General features: G+C 35.4%; 1 pseudogene; it reads left to right on the forward strand.

Moving 5' to 3' along the window:
* The first annotated feature begins 497 nt into the window (after positions 1-497).
* On the forward strand, positions 498-992 carry LOC116583008 (annotated as a pseudogene).
* Positions 993-15,364: the final 14,372 nt, after the last annotated feature.

The raw sequence follows: 15,364 nt of genomic DNA on the forward strand, positions 1-15,364 counted from the left end.
ATTGGAGAAAAAAATGGAGGCAGGGTGAAGTTAAAGGACTATTTATGTCAAAGTATAAAGATTAAAAAAAAAACCAGAAAGGAAAGGAACCCTACTAGTTACTTGTAAAGCATTATAATATAGTCTAGCATATTTTGAACTGCAGTTCTAGGAAAAGAGGAGAGAGGAACAGAAAATGATTTCAAGGAATAATATTTCCAAATTTGATAGATGCCATTAATCCACATATCAAAAAAAAAAAAAAAAGAAAAAGAAAAGCTCAGTGAATCTCATGTAGAATAATCACATATATGACCACAGCAAGAAACATTTTAATACATTTTCTGAAATCCAGGGATAATGAAATATAAATTTTATTATAAAAGCAGCCAGAGAGAAAAGAAACACAATATAGTTAGGAAATAAATATACACAGCTATCTCATTAAAAATAATTTGACTCAAATAATAGTGGAATTATTATTGGCTGCTACTTCAAAGCCATCATGCTGCCCAGCCATGGTTAACCCCTCTGTGTTCTTTGACATAACTTTGGATGGTGAGTGCCTGGGTTGCATCTCCTTTGAACTGTTTGCAGACAAATTTCCAAAGACATCAGAAAACATTCCTGCTATCGGCACTGGGAAGAAAGGATTTGACTATAAATGTTCCTGATTTCACAGGATTATTCTGGGATTTAAGTGCAAAGGTGGTAACTTCATGTGCCTTGATCATACTGGCATCAAGTCCCTCTGTGGGGAGAAATTTGATGATGAGAGTTTCACCCAAAGCATACAGATCCTGGCATCTTGTCATAGCAAAAGATAAACCCAACACAGAGTGTTCCCAATTTTTTTTATCTGCACTGCCAAGACTGAGTAGTTGGATGGCAAGGATGTGGTCTTTGGCAGGGTGAAAGAGGGCATGAATATTGTGGAAACCATAGAGTGCCTTGGGTCCAGGAATGGCAAGACCAGCAAGAAAATCACCATTGCTGACTGTGGACAAATGTAATAAATTTGACTGTGTTTTGTCTTAACTACTAGACCACTCCTTTTATAGTCCAGGAGGCACCTTTTTAAGCCCATCTGCTTGAAATATCCTATAATCTTTGTGCTCTCACTTCAGTTCTGTGGCTTCCATAATTTCCTTATTATACTTATAATAAGACTTATACTTATAACAAGACTTATACTCTATAAGTCTTGCTGGATTGAAGAGTTAAGATTATGATTATGAAATAAAAACTAAACAACAACAAAAAGAATAGTGGAAGAACATCTTTAAAGTGCTGAAAGGAGAAGAAAATGTGCCAAAGTATAAATTCCTGCACAGTATAACTACCATTTAAAAGTGAATGTGACTCAGTCAAGCTTTCCTCAGTCCCAGCATGGCAGGCCCCTTACCCAGATGACCAGTACAAATCCCTGCCCACACCTTGTCCCTAAAGCCTAGAGTTTTAAAAGTCTACAAGTATGACTGGGATAGAGCCCAGAGGGCACTTACTTGGTCCTGGACAGAAGGCAGGCAAACAACTCCCGGGGAAGACATCATGGACGCAGCATTCTGAAAAAATGCCTGGGGCACAGAGTGGGAAATTATTAATTCTTCTCTAAGCATGACCCTGAGAGGCAACATTCACAGTGAGTCTTCTTGACACCATTTCTACCCCCAAACCTGTTACCGTAAACACAGACACTAGGTGGATGCAGCACAGCATGAACACTGGCTGCCTAACTTGCTTACATCAAGCCTCCCCCTGTTGCACTGTGGTGTGACTGCCTTTCTCAGTCAAGCTTGCTTCAGTCCCAGTGAGGCCTCTCCCCAAGAAGACCAGCACACATCTCTTGACCAGAGTGCTTTAGTTCTGATGGAGTTCCTCTCAGGTCTTATTTCACAAGAAGACTAAAGCACACCTAGTTAAAATTCATCACATTCAGGCCAGAGAAAAAATGCTGTCCATAGCAAGCAAGGAGAGCCTTTGAAGACAACTGGCCTGAAGGAGAGAGTAGCCAAAGCAAAGCAGCAGAGTGCATGCAGCACACACGGAAGACAGTCCCCAAAGAACCAGGTCCTTGGCACTTCATGTCTTCTTCAAAAGTCATTTCTTTTGGGAGCAGGAGACATGCCTGGCTCTTTTAACACACAGAAGAAGGCAAGAGACAGACAAAATACTAATATGGAAGAATTCTTTCCAAATGAAACAACAAGAAAGGACAAGGTCAGAGATCTAAATGAAATAGATATAAGTAACATGTCTGATGGAGAATGTAAAGCAGCAATAATAAGGGCTCAGGAAAAGAATAGAAAACATCAGTAAGACTCTTACCACAGTGATGAAAAAATTAAAAAAGAATAATTAGAGGTGAAGAGTGCAATAACCAAGTTTGGAAACAGGCTTGATGCAATGAACAGCAGGGTAGAAGAAACAGAGGAAGTACTGACATAGAAGACAAAATAATGGAAAAATAATGAACTGAACAAAAGAGAGAAGGAAGAATTATGCAACACAAAAAAGGGAACTCAGTGACTCCATCAAGTGTGGTAACATTTATATTATAGGAGTCCAAGGAGAACAGAAAGAAAGGGGGCAAAAAAATTATTTGAAGAAATACTAGATGAAAAATTTTCTAATCTGAAGAAGGAAACAGATATCCAGATTCAGAAGGCACAGAGATCACCCATCAAAATCAAACAAAAGCAGATCCATACAAGACATATTGTAATTAAATTTTCAAAATGTGATGATAATGAAAAAAAATCTTAAAAGCTGCAAGACAAAAAATGTCCTTAACTTACAAAGGAAAACCCACAAGGCTAGGTGGAGATTTTTCAACAGAAATGTGGCAAGCCAAAAAAGAGTGCCATAATACATTTAAAGTGCTATTTAGGAAAAAACTGAAACCAAGAATACTCCATCCAACAAGACTATCATTAAGAATAGATGGAGACATAGTTTCCAAGAAAAACAAAAAAATAAGGGAGTTCATGACCACTATACCAGTCCTGCAAGAAATATTAGTGACTCTTCAAATGGAAAGAAAAGACCAAAAGTGACAAAGGCAAGAATGGATCAGAGAAAATCTTCAGAAATAACCACAAAACTAGTAATAAAATGGCAATAAATATGTATCTATCAATAATAATGTTGAATGTAAATGGACTAAATACTTTAATCAAGACACAGGGTTACATAATGGATGAAAAAACAAGACCCAAGTATATGCTGCCTATAAGAGATTGCTTTCAGACCTAAAGTCTCCTACAGATTGAAAGTGAGGGGATGGAGAAATGTTTATCATGCAAATAGTTGTCAGAAGAAAGCCAAAGTAGCAATATTTACACTGGATAAAGTAGACTTTAAGACAAAGACAGTAACTAAAGGGGAAAAAAGGCACTATTATCATAATCAAGGGGAAAATCAAATAAGAATTATAATATATATATAGTTTATAATACCTATAAATATTTATTCACATAACATGGTAGCATCCAAATATATGAAGCATAACAAACAGGAAGAAACTATTTGATACCAATACAATAATAGTAGGAGATTTTAATATCTTACTCCCATCAATGGACAGATCATCTGAACATAAAATCAACAAGGAAATAACAGCTTTGAATGACACAGTGGACCAGACAGACTTAACATCTATTCAGAACATTTCATCCTAAAACAGCAGAATACACATTCTTTTCAAACACACATGGGACATCCCCCAGAATAGATCACATATTAGGTCACAAAATAGGCTTCAACAAATACAAAAAAACTGAAATCATACCATGCCCCTTTTCAACCACAACACTATGAAACCAGAAGTGAATCCCAAGATAAAATCTGGAAAGACCACAAATACATAGAGGTTAAATAACATGATATTGAACAATGAATGGGTCAACCAGGAAATCAAAGAATAAATAAAAAAAATACATGGAAACAAATGAAAATGAAAATACATTGGTCCAAAACCTTTGGGATGAAGTACAAACAGTCCTAAGAGGAAAGTATATAGCAATACAGGCCTCCCTCAAGAAGTAAGAAAAATCCAAATAAAAATCTCAACCTTATACTTTGAAGAGGTAGAAAAAAGCTACATAAAAAGCCTAAAGTCAGCAGAAAGAAAGAAATAATAAAGATTAGAGGAGAAATAAATGGTATATAACTTAAAAAAAAAAAAAAACCAGATGAGCTCAGTGAAACAGGTACTAGTTTTTTAAAAAATATAAAATTTGATAAAGCTTTAGCCAGACTTATCAAAGAGAAAAGAGGAAAAACCCAAATAAATAAAATCACAAATGAGAGAGGAGAAATAACAACCAACATCACAGAAATAAGAATGTTAATAAGAGCATATTATGAAAAACTATACGCTAACACTTTTGACAAACTGAAAGAAATGGATAAATTCCTAGAAACATATAACTCAATAACTAGTATCAAAACCCAAACAGGAAGAAATAGAAAACTCAGACATAGCAATAACCAGCAAAGAAATTAAATCAGTAATCAAAAAACTCCCCCCACCCAAAAAAAAGTCCAGGACCAGAGAGTTAAAGCTGTTCTTCTCAAACTGTTCTAAAAAATAGAAAGGGAAGGAAAGCCTCCAATTCATTCTATGAGGTCAGCATTATCATGATAACAAAACCAGATAAAGACTCCACTAAGAAAGAGAACTACAGGCCAATATCCCTGATGAACAGAGATGTAAAATTTCTCAATATTTAAAAAAAAAAAATCTCAATATTTTACTAGCAAACTGAATCCAAAAATAAATTAAAAAAATCATTCACCATGATCAAGCAGGATTTATTCTTGTGTTACCAGGGTGATTCAGTATTCACAAATCAACCAATATGACATATTCCATCAATAAAATAAATGATAACAATGAATGATCATTTCAATAGATGCAGAAAAAGCATCTGACAAAGTACATCATTTATGATAAAAACTCTCAACAAACTAGGTTTAGAGGGACCATACCTCAACACAGTAGGGTCTGTATATGAAAAACCCACAACTAACATCATCCTCAATGGGGAAAAACTGAGAGCTTTCCTTCTAAGGTCAGGAACAAGACAAGGATGTCCATTCTCACCATTTTTATTCAACATAATACGGGAAGTCTTAGCCACAGCATCAGACAACAAAAACAAATAAAAGGCACCCAGATAGCAAAGAAGTAAATTTTTCACTATTTGCAGATGACATACTATATATAGGAAATATGAAAGGCTACTAAAAAACTGCTGTAACTGATAGACAAATTCAGAAAAGTTGCAGGATACAAAATCAATGAACAGAAATCTCTTACATTTCACACCAATACACCAACAATAAAGCAGCAGAGAGAGAAATTAAGGAATCAATCCCATTTACAGTTACACCAAAATCAAAGGAATAAAACTGACCAGAGGTAAAAGACATGTACTCTGAAAAGTATAAAACACTGATGAAAGAATTAAAGATGACACAAAGGAATGGAAAGACATTCCATACTCATGGACTGGAAGAACAAATATTATTAAAACATCTGTACTACTCAAATCAATCTCACATTTAAAGCAATCTTTATCAAAATACCAAGAGCATCTTTCAGAGAACTAGAACAAACAATTCTAAAATTTGTATGGAACCACAAAATACCTTGAAGAGCCAAATAGTTTTTAAAAGAAAAGCAAAGCTGGAGGCATCACAATTCCAGACTTTAGGAGTTTAACAAAGCTGTAGTAAAACTGTATGCTATTGGCACCAAAATAGACACATAGGTCAATGGAACAGAATAAAAAACCCAGACATGGATCCATAACTCTTTGGTCAATTACTCTTCAACAAAGCAGGAAAGAACATCTAATGGGAAAAAGACAATCTCTTCAACAAATGGTATTGGGAAAACTGAATAGCATGTGGAAAAGAATGAAACTGGACTGATTTCTTACACCATAAGCAAAAATAAATTCAAAATGGATTAAAGCCCTAAATGTGAGACCTGAAGCCATAAAAATCCTAGAATAGAATACAGGCAGTAATCTCTTTGACATTGGCCATAGCAACTTCTTTCTAGGTATGTTTCCTGAGGCAGGGGAAACAGGAGCAAAATACACTACTGGGACTACATCAAAATGAAAAGCTTCTGCACAGTGAAGGGAACAATCAGGAAACCTAAAAGACAACCTACAGAATGGGAGAATTTATGTGCAAATGACATATATGACAAAAGGTTAATATTAAAAATATATAAAGAACTTACAAAGTTCAATATCCAAAAGACAAATAATCCAATCAAAAAGTGGGCAGAAAGTATGAACAGATATTTTTCCAAAGGAGATCTCCAGATGGCCAACAGACACATGAAAAGATGTGCCTCATCACTTACCATCAAGGAAATGTAAGTCAAAATCACAATGAGATACCACCTCACACCTGTCTGAATGGTACAGTCAACAGCACAAGAGAAAACAGGTGTTAGGGAGGATGTGGACAAAAATGAACACTCATGCAACATTAGTAGGAATGCAAACTGGTGTAGTCCTTGTGGAAAGCAGTATGAAGGTTCCTCAAAAAGTTAAAATAGAGCTACAGCACAATGTAGCAATTGCACCACTGATGTACCCAAGGAATATAAAAACACTAATTCAAAGGGATGCATGCACCTCTCTTTTTGTAGCAGCATTTTCTATAATAGCCTATTTATGGAAGCAGCCCATGTGTCCACTAAGGAAAATAGCCTATTCATGGAAGCAACCCAAATGCCCACCAACTAAGGAATGGATAGAAAAGTTATTTATACTTAAAATGGAATATTATTCAGCCATAAAAAAGAATGAAGTCTTGTCATTTGCAATGACAAGTAGCTAGAGAGTATTATGCTAAGCAAAATAAGAGAAGAGAAATAGCATATGATTTCACTCGTGTAGAATTTAGGAAACAAAACAAATGAGCAATGAGAAAAAAAGAGAGAGTGAAAATATGAAACAGACTTTTAAATATAGAGAACAAACTGATGATTACCACAGGGAAGGTGGGTGAGGGAATGAGGTAAGTGGTTGATTGGAATTGAGGAATGCTGTTATTGTGATGAACATGGGCTGTTGTATGGAAGTGTTGAATCATTATATTGTATGTTAATATTACACTGTATGTTAACTAACTGGAATTTAAATTGAACTAAACTAAACTAAAATAAGAGCAAAAAAGAATGCAAAATAAATACATTTAAGACAAAGTAAAACTGAGAGAATTGCCATAAATTAAAGGCAAAAAAATGCAAAGTATATTCTGCAAGACTACCAAATATAGAAAGCTAGAATGACTCTATTCACATCAGTTATAATGAAATAGCAAGTTGTTAAGAAAACATAATATAAGCAAACTCAACACCCAAAGAACAAATAATCCAATCAAGAAATGGGCAGAGGACATGAACAGACATTTCTGCAAAGAAGACATCCAGATGGCCAACAAACACATGAAAAAGTGCTCCATATCACTCGGCATCAGGGAAATACAAATCAAAACCACAATGAGATATCACCTCACACCAGTCAGAATGGCTAAAATCAACAAGTCAGGAAATGACAGATGCTGGCGAGGATGCGGAGAAAGGGGAACCCTCCTACACTGTTGGTGGGAATGCAAGCTGGTGCAGCCACTCTGGAAAACAGCATGGAGGTTCCTCAAAATGTTGAAAATAGAACTGCCCTATGACCCAGCAATTGCACTATTGGGTATTTACCCTAAGGATACAAACGTAGTGATCCAAAGGGGCACATGCACCCGAATGTTTATAGCAGCAATGTCCACAATAGCCAAACTATGGAAAGAACCTAGATGTCCATCAACAGATGAATGGATCAAGAAGATGTGGTATATATACACAATGGAATACTATGCAGCCATCAAAAGAAATGAAATCTTGCCATTTGCGACAACATGGATGGAACTAGAGCGTATCATGCTTAGCGAAATAAGTCAAGCAGAGAAAGACAACTATCATATGATCTCCCTGATATGAGGAAGTGGTGATGCAACATGGGGGCTTAAGTGGGTAGGAGAAGAATAAATGAAACAAGATGGGATTGGGAGGGAGACAAACCATAAGTGACTTTTAATCTCACAAAACAAACTGAGGGTTGCTGGGGGGAGGGGGTTTGGGAGAAGGGGGTGGGATTATGGACATTGGGGAGGGTATGTGCTTTGGTGAGTGCTGTGAAGTGTGTAAACCTGGTGATTCACAGACCTGTACCCCTGGGGATAGAGTATTATGCCTCCATCAGAAAGGATGAATACCCAACTTTTGTAGCAACATGGACGGAACTGGAAGAGATTATGCTGAGTGAAATAAGTCAAGCAGAGAGAGTCAATTATCATATGGCTTCACTTATTTGTGGAGCATAACAAATAGCATGGAGGACATGGGGACTTAGAGTGGAGAAGGGAGTTGGGGGAAATTGGAAGGGGAGGTGAACCATGAGAGACTATGGACTCTGAAAAACAATCTGAGGGTTTTGAAGGGACGGGGGGTGGGAGGTTGGGGTACAAGGTGGTGGGTATTATAGAGGGCACGGATTGCATGGAGCACGGGGTGTGGTGCAAAAATAATGAATACTGTTATGCTGGAAATAAAAAAAAAAAATAGAACTTCCCTATGACCCTGCAATTGCACTCCTGGGTATTTACCCCAAAGATACAGATGTCGTGAAAAGAAGGGCCATCTGTACCCCAATGTTTATAGGAGCAATGGCCACGGTCGCCAAACTATGGAAAGAACCAAGATGCCCTTCAACGGAGGAATGGATAAGGAAGATGTGGTCCATATACACTATGGAGTATTATACCTCCATCAGAAAGGATGAATACCCAACTTTTGTAGCAACATGGACGGGACTGGAAGAGATTATGCTGAGTGAAATAAGTCAAGCAGAGAGAGTCAATTATCATATGGTTTCACGTATTTGTGGAGCATAACAAATAGCATGGAGGACATGGGGAGTTAGAGAGGAGAAGGGAGTTGGGGGAAATTGGAATGGGAGGTGAATCATGAGAGACTATGGACTCTTGAAAAACAATCTGAGGGGTCTGAAGTGGCGGGGAGGGGGTGGGAGGTTGGGGTACCAGGTGGTGGGTATTATAGAGGGCACGGATTGCATGGAGCACTGGGTGTGGTGAAAAAATAATGAATACTGTTATGTTGAAAATAAATAAATTTAATTAAAAAAAAAGAAAACAACAACAAAAAAAGAAAACATAATATAGGAAATATAGGAAAAAATCCTATACATGAATGTGACTAACTCAAGAGTAACACATGAAATAAATCTAATAAAATTAAAAGGAAATATATAGGTACATCCACAATTACAATGAATGATTTCAACATTCTTCTTTCAATATTCTGTTTAATAAAGTAGTCTAAAATTCTTTAGAATAAAGAAAATTTGAAAACTCCTCCATAAATTGAAAACTAGATTGAACAACTACAGAACAACTGTATTTTATAAGTGTACAGGAAATGTTGACCAAGATAAACATTATACTGAGCTACATAAAAAGTCTCAACAAATTTCAAATGATGCAATTCATACAGAATATGTTTTGTAATCCCAATGGAATTAAATAAATAAGAGGAGTTATTTGGAAAAATCCTGACAATATAGAAACCATGTAACATGATTTTAAGTGACAACAAAATTAAAACATTACAAAGAAAATTTTAATAAACATTTCAATCCAAGCAAAGAGAAACAGAACACATGATAATTCGTGGGATAATCTAGCACAATATTTAGAAAGAACTTGGTGGTTTTAAATGCTTAAATTAGAAAATTGGAAATTTATGAAATATCTAAGCTTTAAGCTTAAGAAAATAGGAAAATAAAAAAATTAACACCAAAGTAAGTAGAGGACAAATAATTAAGAGAGGATATTTGTGAAATTCAAAAAAAATAAAACAACAAAAAAAAAAACCTTAAATATGGCTCTTTGACAAAGTCAATATCAGTAAACTACTAGATTAAATGATGCAAAAATAAATTTAAAAAGGAAACTATCCATTATCAGAAATGAAAATGTGGAGTCAGTGAAGAACCACAGAAACAAAATGCTTTTACAAACATAAAATGAAAAAAATATATATATATAATAAATTCAATTTGAAATATTGGGAAGTCCTTGAAAATCACAAGTTAAGTAAAACTGAAGTAGGATGAAATAAAAACTCAAAACAGTCCTATATAGACTAAGGAAATTGAATATGCTGCTGAAAACTTTCTCATAAGGAAAATATCAGGATCAGTTGTCTTCAATATTGAAATATAGCCAAAACTTTAGAAAGAGAATATATTAACACTATACATTTTCTTTTTTCAGAAAATTAAGACAGAGGGGAAAATTCCCAACTGCTTTTATCAAGTTAGCATTTTCTTGAAGGAAAAATCAAAAAGGCTTAAAAACAAAAGAAAACAAAACAGAAACAACTTTAGAACAATATTCCTAATAATTACTGATGCAAAAATTCTTTTTAAAATATTAGGAGATTCAATATAGCATAGATAAAGGATAATATGTCCTAACCATGTGGAGTATATCTCAAAGATGGATGACTGGTTTAGCATTAAAAAAATCACTGAATAGGGGCACCTGGGTGGCTCAGTGGATTAAAGCCTCTGCCTTCCGCTCAGGTCGTGGTCTCAGGGTCCTGGGATGGAGCCCCGCATCGGGCTCTCTGCTCAGTGGGGAGCCTGCTTCCTCCTCTCTCTCTCTGCCTGCCTCTTTGCCTACTTGTGATCTGTCTGTCAAATAAATAATAAATAAAATCTTGAAAAAAATCACTGAATATAATTCACTCAATGTAAATTTTAGAAACTCAGAGGCAGAAATATTTGATTGTCTCAATACATGCAGAAAAAAAATCTTTGTGATAATTCAACATCAATTTATGATAAAAATTCTTAACCTATTATAAAAGGGAACCTCTTCAGTCTAATAAAGGACAAGTGAATATGAGGTGATTTCATTGTAAAAGGTGAAAAACTGAATGTCATGATCTTATCATCAGGAACAAGAGCAATGTGTGTTGTCACTACTATGCCCTTTTACAATGGAGGTTTTATCAGTGCATTATAGCAAGTAAAGGAAATGAAATAAAAGCTTAAAGATTGAGGGGCGCCTGGGTGGCTCAGTGGGTTAAATCCTCTGCCTTGGGCTCAGGTCATGATCCCAGAGTCCTGGGATCCAGCCCCACATCGGGCTCTCTGCTCAGTGGGGAGCCTGCCTCCCTTCCTCTCTCTGTCTGCCTCTCTCTGCCTACTTGTGATCTCTGTCAAATAAATAAATAAAATCTTCAAAAAAAAAAAAGCCTAAAGATTGAAATAAAGTAGTAAAACAGTCTCTATTCTCATATTATTATTGAGAATGTTGAAAATACTAAGGAATCTATGAAAAAGCTAAAAGAACTTACAAATAAATTTTTGAGGCAATAAAATAATGCTTAATATTAAAAAATGTAGCAATGAATAGTTAGAATATTAATTTTTATTATTTATTTTTAAATTATATATATATATATTTTAGATTTTATTTATTTATTTGACACGGAGAGAGAAAGCACAAGCAAGGAGAGCAGCAGGCAGAGGGAAAGGGAGAAGCAGGCTCCCCACTGAGTCGAGAGCCTGACATGGGGCTTGATCTGATCCCAGGACCCTGGGATCATGACCTGAGCCCAAGGCTGACACTTAAGCAACTGAGCCTCCCGGGTGACCAGAATATTTATTTTTGAGAGTGAGAGCACGAGCAGGAGAGAGGCAGAGGGAGAGGCAGACTCCCCTCTGAGCAGGGAGCCTGATGCAGGGCTCGATCACAGGACCCTGGGATCATGACCTGAGTTGAAGGCAGATGCTTAACCAGCTGAGCCACCCAGGCGCCCAGAATATTTATTTTTAATAAATTCAAGTTAAATTAGCATAAAAAACCATGGAATACTTATTTGCAAATTTAGAAAAATATGTGCAAGACCTGTGTACTGAAAACTGCAAAACATTGCTAAGGAAAATAAGGAAATCTCATATAATTTTTTAAAAGATTTTTTGTTTATTTGAGAGAGAGCAGGAGAGAGCAAGAGCTCAGGGAGGGGCAGAAGCAGGGGGAGAAGCAGGGGGAGAAGCAGGGACCCTGCTGAGCAGGGAGCCCTTTTCAGGGCTCAATCCCAGGGCTCTTGAGATCTTGACTTGAGCTGAAGGCAGATGTTTAACCAACCGAGCCACCCAGGTGCCCCTCAAATAAATTTAAAGACATGTTATGTACTTGGTTTGGAAGACTCAATCATTTGTAGATGTCAGCTCTTCCCAAATTGATCTAGAGCCAATGCAATAATTTTCAAAATCTCAGCAGGCTTTGTTTTTGGGAAGGATAGAAATTAAAAAGTTTATTCTAATATTTAAAAGAAAATGTTAAAGGAAAAATATACAACTTGGGAAAAAAAGAACAAACTGGGAATATTTATTTTCTTTGACATTAAATCATACTATAAAGGTACAGTAATCAAGACAGTGTGGCATTGGCATAAGGATGGAGCTACAGAGGAATAATATAGACTATGGTACAGAAATGGACCCATAAATGTGGTAAGTTGCTTTTCAACAAAGGCACCATGGTAAATTTATGCAGAAAGGATAGTTCTTCAACTTCAAAAATGGTGCTGGAAAAACTGATATCCATTAAACCAAAATAAAAAAACCTTCAACCTTTTCATCCATTAAAACAAAACAAAACTCTCAGCCATTTCCTTGCTCTATACACACATAGAAAAATAACTTAAAATAGATCAGAAAACTAAATGTGGAGACTAAAATACTTGTAATGAGAAAACAGAAGAGTATCTTTGTGATTTTTGAGTTGGGCACAGATTTCTCAGGTAAGGCATAAAAATGCATAAAACATAAAAACATCTATATATGTGGGCATGTGTGTATGTGTGTGTGTGCATGATATGTATACACAAGTTGTATATGTATACATATACACATATAGAGTTTTATCAAAATGAAAGCTTTCTTATTCTCAAAAGACATTGTTAAAAAAATGAAAAGAGAACCCACATAATGGGAGGAAATATTTGCCACACATACAGCAGGAAAAAAATTGTATATTGAACACATAAAAACTGCTCGATATTATATAATAATACAAACAACTCAGTTACAAATAGGCAAAATAATCATACCAGCTTTTCACAATTGAAGATATAATAAAAGGCCAATATTCATGTCAAAAGATGTTGAACAACTTTATTCATTAGGGAAATATAAAACCAATGAGACATTTTACACAGCATAAAATAGAATTAAAACTAAAATTACCTGAAAGTAGCAAGTGCAGTGTAGAATGTAGATTATTGGAATTCTCATACATTGCGGGATGAAATGTAAAACTATTTTAAACAACAGTTTTCTAAATTTTTAACTTCTGACAAAGTTAAATACCTTATGACAGCAGTTCCATGTTCCTGGAGCTATGTAAGCATTTATCCACCCAGACATGTGCACAAATAGTCATAACATCTTTATTACTAATAACCCTAAACTGGAGAGAGCGAAATGTATCTCAACAAATGAATGAATTAACTATAGACATATATAGTTAAGTAACTATATACATTTATAGGTAATATACTATAGACGTCTATAGTATATTTATTCATTTGTTGAGATATATATAGTTAGCTATATATAGTATAGAGTATATGCTATAAACCATAGTATATTAACACAATAGAGTACTACTTAGCATTAAAAAGGAATAAGCTACTGGTAAAAGAAACAACATGAATTAATATGGAGAAGATTATTCTGAGCAATATAGTCTGAACAAAAAATAAATAAATAATGTGAGATTCCATTTTAATGAGATTCTAGAAAAGGCACAAGTAATCTGTAGTGAAAGTAGACACATCTGTGATGCCTGGGGCTCTAACTGGGTGGGGATGATTGTTGAGGGACTTTAGGGAATTTTCTGGCATGATGACATTGTTCTTTATCTTGATCTTGCTTGTGGTTATACGTTTTGGTATCCATTAAAACTTATTAAACTGTTTATTTAAAAATTAGTGAGTTTTATTTTATGTAAGTTGTAACTAAAAGAGCGACTTGAAAGTGTCTTGCCTCAGGTGGTTTTTCTTCTATTATCTCTCTTTTACTTCCTGAGATGCAGTTTGCCTAGAGTTGTTCCTTTCTGTCTTTGGAGAAAAAGTCATAATATCAGATGTCCTTAAAGGAACCTAATGATAAGAGTGATATTCAATATTTATTGAATATTTATTTGGCTTCAGGTAATGTTCTAAGGGCTTCAGTTGTATTAATCCATTTTGTCTTCTCAGGAGCCCGAGGAGATGGTAAACAGTAATGCTCTGATTTTATAGATGAGGAAATGCAGTCTGAGAAATATAAAATTTGTCCAAGGTAAAACAATGAACAAATAAACTAAATAAGAAGATTTTAAACTCAAGAAGTTTATTTTTAGAGCCTGTCCTCTTGATAATATAAATACAAATGGATTTTTTAAAGATTCTTTTTTTTTTTTAAAGATTTTATTTATTTATTTGACAGAGAGAAATCACAAGTAGTTGGAGAGGCAGGCAGAGAGAGAGAGAGGAGGAAGCAGGCTCCCTGCTGAGCAGAGAGCCCCATGCGGGACTCGATTCCAGGACCCTGAGATCATGACCTGAGCCGAAGGCAGCGGCTTAACCCACTGAGCCACCCAGGCGCCCACAAATGGATTTTTAAGGTTTGCAGCAAAGGCAAGAGAAGAAACAAATTGGACAAATCCTTATTTCCAGTGTTATCCTTAAAGTCATAATCTCATAAAATAGAAACTGAAAATAAAAAAGCAAACTAGACCTTAATTTCGGAAGTGTTGACATTTTATAAAATATATTTAAAAACTATTTAGTTCTAATTCACCAATAAGAGCTAAGTAATTTGTCACTTTAATCAACTCTTATAGTTGGCAAAGGTGAATTAGTTGGTCTTGGGATATCATGACAATAGGACACATTTATCCTTTATTTTTGAGCATCTGATCTGTGGGTTGCAGCCTTGGTTATGGACCAACTGGACCTGCTTACCCAAGAATTTTCTTTTGGATTCCTATCTCTTTTATCCTTTTTCACTAGTGGTTTCCATATCTTCAGAATCTGCCTCTTGGTCAGAGAAAATTCTCTTCTTACTTGAGCAAGCTCATTTATTTCTGAGTTGGTCTTACAGACAAGCATTTCTTATATTTCTGTTGTAGTTTGTCCATAGAAAAACTCAGACACTAATGGCAACAATGGTGGTGATGGTGATGGTATGTGGAGTTGGGGAAGCACTGGGTTTCTAGTGTT

The sequence above is a fragment of the Mustela erminea genome, chromosome 2 (genome assembly GCF_009829155.1).
Source record: "Mustela erminea isolate mMusErm1 chromosome 2, mMusErm1.Pri, whole genome shotgun sequence".
Taxonomy (NCBI): domain Eukaryota; kingdom Metazoa; phylum Chordata; class Mammalia; order Carnivora; family Mustelidae; genus Mustela; species Mustela erminea.